This window comes from Spermophilus citellus (assembly GCF_964194105.1).
Source record: "Spermophilus citellus genome assembly, chromosome: 14".
Taxonomy (NCBI): domain Eukaryota; kingdom Metazoa; phylum Chordata; class Mammalia; order Rodentia; family Sciuridae; genus Spermophilus; species Spermophilus citellus.
This window is the reverse complement of record NC_138194.1, coordinates 42,446,021-42,459,498: the sequence shown is the minus strand read 5'-3', so window position 1 is coordinate 42,459,498 and position 13,478 is coordinate 42,446,021.

Here is a 13,478-nt window from a genome sequence, read left to right as displayed (position 1 = left end):
TCTTGAAAAGATTGGGGGGAGGGCTCATCATGTAATTAGGCACCCTTTCCTTCACTGCAAGTTCAAAATATATTACTTAAAACACTTCTTATTGCTTAGGGGTTTGAATATTGTCCTTTTGTTTTTTAAAATATTTAAAGTTGTAGATGGACACAATACCTTTTTTATTTATTTATTTTTATGTGGTGCTGAGGATCGAACCCAGTGCCTCACGCATGCTAGGCAAGCGCTCTATCACTGAGCCACAACCACAGCCTTTGAATATTGTTTTAAAATTGAATAGTAGAATAAGTCCCCAGAAACTGGTATGACCCCCATTTTTTCATTCATTGAAAAAAAATCACACTATTTTCTTTTTTGCAATTGAATAACAGCAAATGCAGGTGAGTTTTTGTTTGTTTGTTTCATTTTGCTATCCAATAGTCGCCCAAATATGTTCATGTCAAGTAATACATGCACGCCACACAGGAAAAATTTTTGTTTTCTGGTATGGGGGATTGAACCCAGGGCATTCGACCACTGAGCCACATCCCCAGTCCTATTTTGTATGTTATTTAGAGACAGGGTCTCACTGAGTTGCTTAGGGCCTCACTGTTGCTGAGGCTGGCTTTGAACTTGCCATCCTTCTGCCTCGGCCTCCTGAGCTGCTGGGATTACAGGCATGCACCGCCACTTCTGGCCACACTGGAAATTTTTGAAAATCACTTCATTCAATCTGATCTGTTTGAAAAGTTTTGAATATATTTATCTGGTTACATATCTCAGTTTTTGGTTTTGGAAATAAAGTAAATTGCCCAAGCTGGTCTTAATATCTTTCTTGATAATTAATCTGAAGCTTTTTTATGTTTATTTCTGTGTATGTCACCTCTCTAAATATGATTTGAACCAGCTTGTAGCACTAATAAAAAGTACAAGACAAACCACTTCATAGAAAGTAGAATTGAGATGGGGCGTGGTTGTGGCTCAGTGGTAGAGTGCTTGCCTCGAATGTGTGACTCACTGGATTCAAGTCTCAGCATCGCATATAAATAAATGAATAAAATAAAAGTCCATCAACAACTAAAAAAAATTTAAAAAAATAAAGTAGAATGGGATTAAAACTCTGAACTAATATAATTGTGATGACTAAAAAGTGTTATAAGCACCAAACTATATAAAAATATAGAATTTGGAGTTGCCCACCATTTCCTCATTGTATAAAGTTGATCAAGTAATTTAATTTCTGAGGTCTTACATCTTCATCCATAAAATAAGGCAATAGTTATTTTGTAGGGTGTTATGAGAATTAAATGAGACTGTGTATACTGGGTGATGCTTGATAAATATTTCCTTCTCTTTAACTGTTACCATAAAAGGTAGCCGAGTGTAGAGGCACACATCTGTAATCCCAGCAACTCAGGAGGCTGAGGCAGGAGGATTGGAAGTTCCAGACCAGCTTGGGCAATTTAGTGAGACCTTCTTTCAAAATTGAAAATTAGGGCTGAGAATGTAGTTCAATGGTAGAGTGCTCCTGGGTTTAATCCCCAGTACCCACAAAAGGAAAATTCTCTTGACTTGACCCATTTTTTTACTGAATCCAAAATTTTGGGGAAGTGGAGCTCAGCAGTCCATAATGAGTTCAGGAACCATTACTTTATTTGATTTCACCCAGTTCCTGAAACAGCAGTGAATGAAAGTTAGTAGCATGGCAAAATCACAAAGCCATATATTAGGAGAAAGCATTAGCATGTAGATTGCAGGCAGAGCAAAAGTGGAAAAGCATAGAATACATTTGGTCATTTTACTGTTGTAAATAAGGAACTCCGCAGCAAGGGAGCCTTGTTATGGAAACTACTGTTAGTTTCTCTGCTCATACTTCTTTGCCCCACCTGATTCTATCTGCTAAATGATTGTTCATTCCTTAGAGTTAAACAAAAAATGTATAAAAAGGGACATTTGAAACCCTGGAAAAATGAAGCTCGAAGTAGAGTGGCATCAGTGATATTGATGGAGCACTTAATGGGCCCTCAGGGTGTCCTAGGACTTGGCGAAGTTGTCAGTTGCACAGCAAACAAAACTGTCAAAGTAGACAGATGCCTGGGACCCCAGTGGACCTGCAGTAGGCTCAGTGTTGTGGCCATAAAGTCAGCTTAGTTTTTTACACAGGCAAAATACCGGAAAGATTGGGAGGAGCTGCCATTCACAGTATAATAGAGCTGAGATCACAAGTACCATCCTAGACCATCTACTACTGGGGGGGTCCAGTTTTGACATGGTAGGTTGTAACTGCTTTCAGAATTTCTTGACTTGTATCGGGGCAGTAATTGCATAATTTTGTTATGAACAAAGTTCAGGAGAACAAATCTGTACGTTGAATTCTTTCAGTAGAGACTAGGTACCATGATTCTACAATATAGAATTCTTCCTGCCTCCACACAGTGCTAGAAATCATACCCATGCATGGTAATCTAGTGCTCTACCATTGAGCTACATCCATAGTCCTTTCAGAACTTTTTCACTGACAAATATTAAGATAAAATAACCAAATTTATTTTAAAAGAAAAAGAATACAGAAATAACTGCCTCCCATATTAATAATTTCTCTGTAAAGTATGGAAATTCCATAAGGGAACACATTTTCTATATGATTTAAAGAAATTACATATTCAGGAAATTGCTTCCATTTGTTACTGCAAACAATTTTCACCTTATTGGTTTGTTGGCTTAAGTAATCTTTATAGTATCTTGAAATGATATACTTAGCCTTAATTACGAAGGTAATGGTTAGGAAGAAGATTGTGGTTCTATTTTTGTATATGATATGATCTCAGGATAATGTATTCTTTTTTTTTGAGAGAGAGAGAATTTTTAATATTTATTTTTTAGTTCTCGGCGGACACAACATCTTTGTTGGTATGTGGTGCTGAGGATCGAACCCGGGCTGCATGCATGCCAGGCGAGCGTGCTACCGCTTGAGCCACATCCCCAGCCCGGATAATGTATTCTTTTCACTTTCATTCTTTTTCATCCAAATTTTAAGAATTCTTATCTGGGGACTGGAGATGTAGCTCAGGGATAGAGCTCTTGCCTAACATGCACAAAGCCCTGAGTTCAAATGTGTAGTAACACACACACACACACACACAAGCTAAAAGGATTTTTATCTGAGCACAGATAGAATCCCAGCCATTCAAGAGGTCAAGGCAAAGGAATCTCTAGTTCAAGTCCAGCCTAGGCAACAGAGACCCTATCTCAATAAATAAATAAATAAATAAATAAATAAATAAATAAATAAGAATTTTTTGAGATACGCTATTATATATTAAAAAGTAGGGTAAATTGTGCTCTAACATTATGTAAATTCTTTATAGATTTACATCCTTTGTTCTGGATTTATTTCTAGCATAGTACTTTGTGTTGAAATCAGTTTCCTATCAAGAAAATACAATATCAGGGTGGGTATGGTGGTTCACACCTATAATCCCAGCACCAAGAGGCTGAGACAGGAGGATCACAATTTGGATCACAAATTTAGTGAGATCCTCAGCAACTTAGCGAGACCCTGCATATGTGTACCCCCCGACATATGTGTGTGTGTGTGTGTGATATCAAAGGGGTTGGCATTTCATTCTTGATTTTTATAAATTCCTTAAAAGTGCTAATATTACTCTTCTTTCTTTCATATGTGTTCATATATCTAAGTGAATTATTTTTTAAGTGCTAATAAAAATAGTAGGCAAGATTTAGGATCAAATTTGTGATTTTCCCCATTATTAACCAATTCATCTAGTGAGATGCAGTAGAGAGGGAAAACATGATAAAGTCACTCACTCATTATCCTTGATACATATATATTTTTTTTTAACCAGAGGTTGAACTCAGGGGCACTCAAGCACTGACCCACATCCTCAGCCCTATTTTGTATTTTATTTAGAGACAGGGTCTCACTGAGTTGCTTAAGGCCTCACTGTGGCTGAGGCTGGAGGCTGGCTGCCTTAGCCTCCAGAGTTGCTGGGATTAGAGGCTTGCACCACCACATCTGACTTTCCATCTTGTTTTCAAGGACAGTTGGACAGTCTTCTTATTGTGATTGCTACAAGGCTGCCTAGACCTGATCCAGAGAAGGCCATTCAGAGTTCTCTTGGTGAATTCTACCCTGAGTTATTTGAATTAAAGGTGCCAAAGCCAAACTCTCTCTAATTTGACTTAAAAACTATCTTCCACTAGGACCTGGTAGAGGTTGTTCCAAGGTTGTAGTTTCTGTGGAGGGAGCCTGCTAGCTCTATTTACTAATTCTTTTTTATTTTTCTGGTTTTTTTATTATTAGTTGTTCAAAACATTACAAAGCTCTTGACATATCATATTTCATACATTTGATTCAAGTGGGTTATGAACTCCCATTTTTACCCCGTATACATATTGCAGATTCACATTGTTTCCACATTCGATTTTTTACATACTGCCATACTAGTGTCTGTTGTATTCTGCTGCCTTTCCTATCCTCTACTATCCCCCCTCCCCTCCCCTCCCCTCCCATCTTCTCTCTCTACCCCATCTACTGTAATTCATTTCTCTCTCTTGTTTTTTTCCCCTTTCCCCTCACTTCCTCTTATATGTAATTTTGTATAACAATGAGGGTCTCCTTCCATTTCCATGCAATTTCCCTTCTCTCTCCCTTTCCCTCCCACTTCTCATCCCGGTTTAATGGTAATCCTCTTCTCATGTTCTTCCTCCCTGCTCTGTTCTTGGTTGCCCTCCTTATATCAAAGAAGACATTTGGCATTTGTTTTTCAGGGATTGGCTAGCTTCACTTAGCATAATCTGTTCTAATGCCATCCATTTCCCTGCAAATGCCGAGATTTTGTCATTTTTTAGTGCTGAGTAATACTCCATTGTGTATAAATGCCACATTTTTTTATCCATTCATATTTCCTAATTCTTAAATCACAAATCCACCCCACCCGCTAAGTTTGCCCCAGGCAGGTGTGTCCCTAGATGGTAACCACAGAATCTGACATCTTGCCTGCTGATTAGGAGCCCAGGTTACAGCCAGGCAGTTAAGAGTTTAGAAGAAGACCCTTGAGTACAGCCCCAAACTTATTGGTAATTGTCAATTGTCGATCACAAGGGTGTCTCCTAGATCACCAGTGACCTGGTCACGTACATGCTATTGTTTGTTACAAGATGTGATAGTTTTTGAGAAGGAGAAGAAATGAAAATGAAAAAAAAAGGGGGGGATAATTTTTAATCTGTATTACTTGAATAACATAAAAAAGAGACTAAAAAACAGGGATCTGTGTGTGAACTGTATTAGTTACAAAAATGTTTAAAGGCAAAACAGAAGTCCTCTCTGAGAATCCTGATCCTATAATCCAAATGTCAGTCATGGATGGGTCTATCAATCCAGGATTAAATACTGATTTCAGTTGTAAAATCAGAAAAGTAGGTTTGTGGTTGTGGCTGTTTACTTATTCAGCACCTAAGATAATGCCTGGCCCCTAATGTCCTGATAATAGGTGCATGCTATCAGATTGAGAATCCATATTCAAAAAGAAATAAAGCGGGTTGGTGGTGCTGCTCAGTGGTAGAACACTTGTCTAGCTTGTGTGAGGCACTGGGTTCTATTCTCAGCACTGCATATAAATAAATAAAGTCTATTGACATCTAAAAAAAATTTTTTTAAAAAACCCAGCCATTTATTCATTAAGATATAATGTTTTGCCTGCAAAGTGGCACACACCCATAATTCCAGAGTCTTGGGAGGCTAAGAGAGGAGGATTCCAAGTTTGAGGCCAGTCTCACAATTTAGTGAGACCCTGTCTCAAAATAAAAAGTATAAAAGACTGGAGATGTAGCTCAGTGGTAAAATGCCCTGGTTTAGATCTCCAGTAGCAAAAAAAAAAAAAAAAAAAAGTAATGTTTTAACTTCAGACAGGTCTTGTTGGTAGTAATAAGGAGCCCCTATGAAATTGAAGTCTTTCTCAAATTTCCCTGAAGCTAAAAATAAACTGCAGTGACTATTAAAGCCCAACCCAGGCTCCTAGGATGTTTTTTGCAACCACTGATTCCCAGTCATAGTAGGGGTGAGGATCTGAGAATCTGTTTTTTGGTGTGTTTTTTTTTTTTTTTTAGATTTAAAGTTAGGGGCTGGGGATGTGGCTCAAGCGGTAGCGCGCTCGCCTGGCATGCGGCCCGGGTTCGATCCTCAGCACCACATACCAACAAAGATGTTGTGTCTGCCAAGAACTAAAAAAAATAAATATTAAAAATTCTCTCTCTCTGTCTCCTCTCTCACTCTCTCTTTAAAAATAAAAGAAATTTAAAGTCAGTGTATTTATTTATTTATTTTTGAGATTTTAAAGTTTATTTATTTATTTTTTGAAAATCTGAAATTATAGGTAGTGTCCAGAAGATTTGGGAATAATAATAATAATTATTATTAGTAGTAGTAGTAGTATTAAGGATTAAACCCAGGAGTGCTTTACCACTAAGCTACATCCCAAACCCTTTTTATTTTTAATTTTGAGACAGGATCTCACGAAGCTACTGAATCTCCCTAAATTGCTTGAGTCTGGCCTCCAACTTTCGATCCTGCTACCTCGGCCTCCTAAGCTACTGGGATTTTGTATCCCACCATACCCAACTATTGATTATCATTAAAAATAGTATTTTATACTATTGTAACATATACTGAAGGACAAAGGTGAGGAGATTTGGGGTGCTCCGAGCCTAAGTATTGCTTTTTAAATTTTCTCAAGAAGGGTTTTTACATCTCTGTAGTTCATGAAACAGCTGTTTAAGAAAAAAGATGAGTTAGTGAGTTTGAGGTCCAAAATCAGAGATGACCCAAGAGCTAAAAGGCACAAGCAACCCAAATTCCCATCAATGGATGAATGAATAAATAAAATGTATATACATACAATCAAATATTGTTCAGCCTTAAAAAGGAAGGAAATTTCCCATTAATTTCATGAACTGAAACACCACACTGTGTCCCATCAATATGTACAGTTACTATGTGTCGATTTAAAAACATCTATCCATTAGTCCTAGCTACTCAAAAGGCTAAGGCAGGAGGGTCACCCGAAATCAGGAGTTTGAGGTCAGCCTGGGCAACATAACAAACCCATCTCAAAAAATAAATATCAAAGCAAAAAATTAAAAATATGTTTTCATTGAAAAAGTTTTAAAGGAAAGAAATTTGATACTTGCTACATGGATGAAACTTGAGAAGATTATGCCAAATGATATAAACCCGTCACAAAAGGATAAATACTATATGGGTCCACTAACATGAGGTACCTAGAGTAGTCAAATTCATAGAAAGTAGGATGGTGGCTGCAGAGTTGTAGGGAGTTATTATTCAATGATACAAGAGTTTCAGTCTTGCTAGGATAGCATGCACATAATCCCAGAGACCTGGGAGGCTCAGGCAGGAGGATTGAAAGTTTGAGACCAGACTCAGCAGCCTAGTGAAGCCCTAAGCAACTTAGTGAGACCCTGTCTCAAAATAAAAAATAAAAATAAAAGTGTGGGCATATGGCTCAATGGTTAAGCCCCTTTCGTTAAATTCCCAGTACCGAGGGAAAAAAAGAAAGAACTTAGGTTTTCCAAGATGACAAGAGTTTTGGCCATGGATGGTAGAGATGGCTGTGAATGTGCTTCATGCCACCAAACTGTTAGTTTGGTAAATTCAGGTGGTAACTTTTTGTTTTGTGTATTTTACTGCAGCTTTTTAAAAAATGTTTTTGAATCAGGTGAGATGGCTCATGCCTGTAATCCCAGCTACTCAAGAGGCTGAGGCAGGAGTTTGAGTCTCAGCAACTGAATGAGACTCTGTCTCGAAATAAAAAATGAAAAGGGTTGGGCGTGGTGGCATACTTCTGTAATCCCAGCGGCTCTGGAGGCTGAGGTAGGAGGATCCCAAGTTCAAAGCCACCCTCAGCAATGGCAAGGTGCTAAGCAACTCAGTGAGACCCTGTCTCTAAATAAAATACAAAATAAGGCTGAGTTTGTGGCCCAGTGGTTGAGTGCCCCTGAGTTCCACACCCGCTACCCCTCTGCACCTTCCCCCCCCCAAAAAAAAAGAAAAGGAAAAGGAAGAGCTAGAATGTAGCTCAGTGATAGAACCATCCAGAGTTCAATCTCTAGTACCGCAAAAAAAAATTTTTTTTCTTTTAAATATATTTTTTTTAAAGTGCGACTACTGACAGATGCTACAAGGGGACAAACCTTATGACTTGTAGACTCCAAAGGCACCTCCTTATGTAAAATGTTTCCTAAGCTCTGAATGACGAAGCTGCTATCTAGTCTTTGTTCCTGATCTCTTCCTGTCTGATCCCAGCACCAACTGCAGTCTGAGGGTGGGACACTCCCTCACTCCCGAGAGAAGCCTCACTTTTCAAAGTGTTTACCCCAGACCCTCTCTCTAAGTGGCTACCTGTCAGTTTCCATTTCAGTCGTACCTCTCTACTTACAGGACTGCTGACCACCAACTGACATATTACCTGTATTGATTCTCTAAGAGCTGTCAAGGTGGAGGGAAAGACTATTCTAAGGCAGCTGTGAGCTCTTAGCTGAGTGGAATCATAAACACCCCCATTAAAGGTTTCATTCAATAACAATCTTTGCTAAAGTAAATGGACATCAGTCTCCCACCCCCACCACGAATCCAGAGCCCATTATCAATGAGCAGAGAGCGCTGAGCTGGGGCAGTATCAGTTTCCACATTTTCAAATGATTCCTTTAATGAAAAGCTGCATTCTTTTCAGGCCATAAAACACCAAGGAAAAGTCTATTCATTTAGCTGTTGTACATATTAGCTTATTTATTTATGGCTAATGCTGCCATCAGCATTCCCTGGGTGTAGAGTTAACTCACTTAATGATTGGTTGATAAATGGCTAAAAAGCAGATAGATGAAATCGGCTTGCATGCTTTGATGCAGGGCAAGTTCAGTTTCTCATTTCAAACACAAATTCACTGTCTTTATGCTCTTAAGTAATCTGTCTCACATAAAGCATTTTATATTTGCATGCCTATCTGACCCAGAGTGCACAAAGATTGATTTTTTTCAATCACATTCTTAGGGAATAAACATATTATCATTTTACTAAAAGAGAAGGAACATCTGTTAGTATCTTAAAGTAGTAGGTCTTCACCAAATTGCAGATTCTGTCATGACAAGAATCGTCTTGTTCTCGAGGAGAATCATCTTCTGGTCCTTTCCTTCTCCTCTTCCATTCCTCCCTCCTGACCTTCTCTACCACTGAGCTGCATTCCCAGCCTTTTTTATTTTTAATTTTTTTATTTTCTAGACGGGGTCTCATTAAGCTGCCGAGGCTGGTTTTTATTTATTTATTTATTTATTTGTTCTAATCACTTGTACATGACAGCAGAATGCTCTTTGATTCATTGTACCCAAACGGAGCACAGTTTTTGACTTCTCTGATTGTACCCAAAGTAGGGTCACACCATTCGTGCAATCATACATGTAAGGGTATGAATGTTCATCTCATTCCACTGTCTCTTTCCTACTCCTTTGCCCTCCCCCCCCCTCCCTTTTGCCCCATCCAAAGTTCCTCCACTCATTCCTCCCCGCCTGCCCCCCACACACACTATGGATTAGCATCCATTTATCAGAGAAAACATTCAGCCTTTGGTTTTGGGGGATTGATATCATGCTTCGCATGATATTCTCCAACTCCATCCATTTACCTGCAAGTGCCATAACTTGCCATCCCTCCTGCCTCCTCCTCCTGATTTGCTGGAATCACAGAGGTGCACTACTGCGTGCCACCTTCCTGTTCTTTTCTCATTAAAAAAATCAACTGAGTGCCTAATTTGGATCATCTCAGTGGTTGTGTGTCTTGCACAGCAGGAACCCAATGAATGTTGGCAGAATAAATTTTGTTGAGGAAAATATACTGCCTAAAAAATCTAGTCATTCATGGCCGGGAGCAGTGGTGCACACCTGTAATCCCAGCCGCTTGGGAGGCTGAGTCAGGAGGATCTCAAGTTCAAAGCCAGCCTCAGCAAAAAGCAAGCTGCTAAGCAACTCAATGAGACCCTGACTCTAAATAAAACACAAAATAGGGATAGGGACGTGGCTCAGTGGTCGAGTGACCCTGAGTTCAATCCCCACTATCCACCTCCTCCCCAAATAAAAAGATTAGTCATTCATAAATCTAGGGAAAGAACTGAAACTATCCACTGCAGTATTTTCTGAAGACTAGGGTTTAAAACTCGACTCACCATTTCTGTAGGTGAAATTCTAAGGAAATTTTTTAAATTTAAATTTTATTTTTATTTTTTTACCTTTATTTTATTTATTTATTCTTATGTGATGCTGAGGATTGAACCCAGCATCTTGCACGTGCTAGGTGAGCGCTCTACCACTGAGTCACAATCCCAGCCCCTTTATTTTAATTTTTTGTACTGGGGATTGAATCCAAGGGCACTTAAGCACTGAGCCACATTCTCAACCCTTTTTATTTTTTATTTTGCTCAGTTATTTAGGGCCTCTCTAAGTTGTTGAGGCTGGCCTTGAACTGACATCCTCTTACCTCAGCCTCCCAGGTCACTGGAATTACAGGCATGTACCACCATGCCTGGCTAAGGAGATTTTTAAATATTCAGTTATGTCAGGCATGGTAGTACACTCCTGTAATCCCAGCTATTGGAGGCTGAGGCAAGAGGACGGCAAGTTCAAGGCTAGCCTTGGCAAGTTAATGTAGACCCTGTCTCAGAATAAAATAAGAAAAGGTTGGTTGTAGCTTAGTACTATGTGCTCAAGGGCCTGGACTTAATCTCTGGTACCCTGTTACCCCTGCCGGCCCCCCCCGCCCCCCCCCACACACAAATTAAGTAAATTGTTCAATTGTAGGTATGGTGGTACAGGCCTATAGTTCCAGCAAGTCAGGAGGCTGAAGCAGGAAGATCACTTGAGCCCATGAGTTTGAGACCAGCCTGCACAGCACATTAGTACCCTGTTTGTGAACAAATAATCATAATAATAATAATGATAATAATAATATAAACTAAATATAGCAATGCAGAAATGGTGGGGAAAAAAGAGTAAAGAAAACATGGGGCTGGGGTTGTGGCTCAGTGGTAGAGTGCTTGCCTAGCATGTGTGAGGCCCTGGTTTCGATCCTCAGCACCATATATAAATAAATGAATAAAATTGAGATCCATCGACATCTAAAAAAAATTTAAAAAAAAAAGAGCAAAGAAAACGTAGCAAAGTGTAAATGTTCTTTCTTGAAATAATCCCTTTTTTTTTAGTCAGTTGACAGTCATATGAAAATCTGAAAACAAAAAACCAAAACTATAGAGAGGTCCTTAAGGTTCCTTGCCTGAACCTTCCAAATTATGTTCTGGGGTTTGATCTCCAGCACCACAAAAAAAGAGTTTTTCAAAATTATGTTCTGAATTGCCAAGGCTGGTCTGAAACTTGTGATCCTCTGTCTCAACCTCCCCAGTCCTGGGGTTATAGGTGTGCACCAACAAGCCCCGCTAATTCCTCCTACATGTTGATTTGAGCTTCTGCTTAGAATCCCTACTTGTGTCTAAGAGGCAACTGATTTAAACACATCCAAAACTAAACTCAAGACCTTCTACGAGCCTGAGTGTCCATCAGTTCTCCCCACTCTGCTACCCTTTGAGGAAAGGTATCTCCATCTCCCTAGGAAGCTGGTGGCCATCCCTCACATCCTGTTCATACATTTCCTCTCCAAGACTAAGGCCTCATCTCATCTGCCTGAACCAATATAATATCTATTGCACTGATTCCTGCCCCTCTCCAGATCATTCTCTTCCAAACAGATGCATCTTTTCTAAGCACAAATCAGTTATCACTTACTCTCCTCCAATTCCACCCCGAGAGATGCTCCCCTTAGAACTCTGTGCTGTGGCCATATAAGTTTTTGGTTTTTTTTACAGTTTCTTTAACAAGCCAATCTGCTTTCTGCCTCAGTGACTTATTTATCATTCCCCTTCTGCCTAGAATACCAGCCGATCCCTTCTGGAACCTTCCTTTGAGAGCTGACTGCCTGGAATGGGATCTAGGTTCCACCATTTAACAAGTTATGTAAACTGCCAGGAGCAGTGGTGCACACTTATAATCCCAGAGGCTTGGGAGTTCAAAGCCAGCCTCAGCAATGATAAGGCCCTAAGCAATTCAGTGAGACCCTGTCTCTAAATAAAATACAAAATAGGGCTGGGGATGTGGCCCAATGGTCAAGGCTCCTGAATTCAATTCCTGATACCCCTTCCACAAAAAAAAAATAATAATAAAGGTGTGAAAATTTTACCCTCTGTGGGTATCAGTTCCCTTATATGTAAAATTGGGGAAGTAATAGTACTTATCTGATTGAGCTATGATAGGATTACGTAAGATCACCATAGTAATATTAGTCCTTAAGACAGAGCCTGTTGGGGCTGGGGATGTGGCTCAAGCGGTAGCACGCTCGCCTGACACTCGTGCGGCCCGGGTTCGATCCTCAGCACCACATACAAACAAGGATGTTGTGTCCGCCGAAAAAAACTAAAACAAAATAAATAAATAAATATTAAAAAATTCTCTCTCTCTCTCACTCTCTCTTTAAAAAAAAAAAAGACAGAGCCTGTTATTCAGCACATATTCAAAAGATGTTAATATCAATGTTATTTCTTTTTCTTTGTCTTTTTGCAGTGCTGGGGATTGAACCCAGGGCCTCATAAATGCTAGTGAGGTCAATATCATTTCCTCCTATTCCTCCAGCAAGCATACTGGCTTATATATAATAAATGACTTAATAAACATTTGTTATGTGAATAAATGAATGAATGAGTGTATAAGAGATGAGATTTGTCCTTCTTTTTATTGTCATAGTATTTATGACTTAACAAATGTTTATTAAGTCACCTATTATATATGAGCCAGTGTCTGGCAGCCTGAAGTGACAGCCCAAAGAGGGGAAAAATAGGGCCTGGGGTTGTGGCTCAGGGTAGAGCACTTACCTGGCATGTGCAAGGCCCTGGGTTTGATCCTCAGCACCACATATAAATGAATAAAATAAAAGTATTGTATCCAACTACAACTAAAAAATAAGTATTAAAAAAAGGGGAAATCAAGAGCACGAAGTAGAAGAACAAATGAGAAAACAGAGCATGTGCAAATTCTTGTGAATGGGAAAGACAACCTAATGATGTCCTTATGCCTTGTGCTAGCAGCCTGATGTCTGTTTTTCACTGAAAAAGCACACAGAGATGACCACCCCAGAGTTTTACTAGGTTGTGAGTATGGAATGGGGGTGGGAGATGGGAAGCAAGAAACAAACACATTCATTTGTTCAACGATATGCATGGTTCTGGGTATGCTGGAGATGGCCACACACAGCAGGTTTCCAGTACAGTTAAAGAAGGTAATGAGCTGGGGGTGTAGCTCAGTGATAGGCAGAGTGCATGGAGAAGTTTAATCCCTAGCAGCCCACCACCCAAATAATGCCCCATCTGGGC